The following is a 1,229-nucleotide window of genomic DNA, read 5'->3' on the forward strand; positions in this document are numbered from 1 at the left end:
GCAGGCTGTCATGTGCCTTTTACTAAGGAGTGGCTTCCGTCTGGCCACTCTACCATACAGGTCTGATTGGTGGACTGCTGCAGAGATGGTTGTCCTTCTGGAAGGTTCTCCTCTCTCCACAGAGGACCTCTGGGGCTCTGACAGAGTGACCATCGGGTTCTTGGTCACCTCCCTGACTAAGGCCCTTCTCCCCCGATTGCTCAGTTTAGATGGCCGGCCAGCTCTAGGAAGAGTCCTGGTGGTTTCAAACTTCTTCCACTTACGGATGATGGAGGCCACTGTGCTCATTGGGACCGTCAAAGCAGCAGAAATGTTTAGACTCAGATTTGTGCCTCGAGACAATCCTGTCTCGGAGGTCTACAGACAATTCCTTTGACTCCATGCCTGGTTTGTGCTCTGACATGAGCTGTCAACTGTGGGACCTTTTATAGACAGGTGTGTGCCTTTCCAAATCATGTCCAATCAACTGAATTTACCACAGGTGGACTCCAATTAAGCTGCAGAAACATCTCAAGGATGATCAGGGGAAACAGGATGCACCTGAGCTCAATTTTGAGCTTCACGGCAAAGGCTGTGAATACTTATGTACAAGTGCTTTCTCAATTTTTTTATTTTTAATAAATTTGCAAAAATCTCAAGTAAACTTTTTTCACATTGTCATTATGGGGTGTTGTGTGTAGAATTCTGAGGGAAAAAATGAATTTAATCAATTTTGGAATAAGGCTCTAACATAACAAAATGTGGAAAAAGTGATGCGCTGTGAATACTTTCCTGATGCACTGTACGTTACACAAGACAGTGAATGTGTAAACTCCCAAGGCATGTTTTTGTTTTTTTCCCCCAAAGTGAGTGACATACTCAATAATTCCAGCTTGCATATTGCTAAAACAATTAAGATATTATCATAGACTGTACAGATCACACACTCCTACTCATAATTTAGAATCTTTTTGATATTTCCTAACATTTTTAAATGATTGTAAAAGACAGCGCCTTAGGAAAGCTTAACACATTTAAAATATGACTTCCCCTGTAATGAAACCTAGATTCTAAAAAAAAAAAAACAAAAAAAAAAAAACTTTCAGTTGCTCTAAGTCTATAGCCCTCATAGAATGAAATATTCAAGATACTTCCTCCATCCAAAAGAACTTTAATATACATATTTAAAAATTTTAATGTACACTTCATACAATGTGAACGTTTTATTTACACTTGGTTTGTTTATAATG

Source organism: Erpetoichthys calabaricus, chromosome 3 (genome assembly GCF_900747795.2).
Source record: "Erpetoichthys calabaricus chromosome 3, fErpCal1.3, whole genome shotgun sequence".
NCBI lineage: Eukaryota > Metazoa > Chordata > Cladistia > Polypteriformes > Polypteridae > Erpetoichthys > Erpetoichthys calabaricus.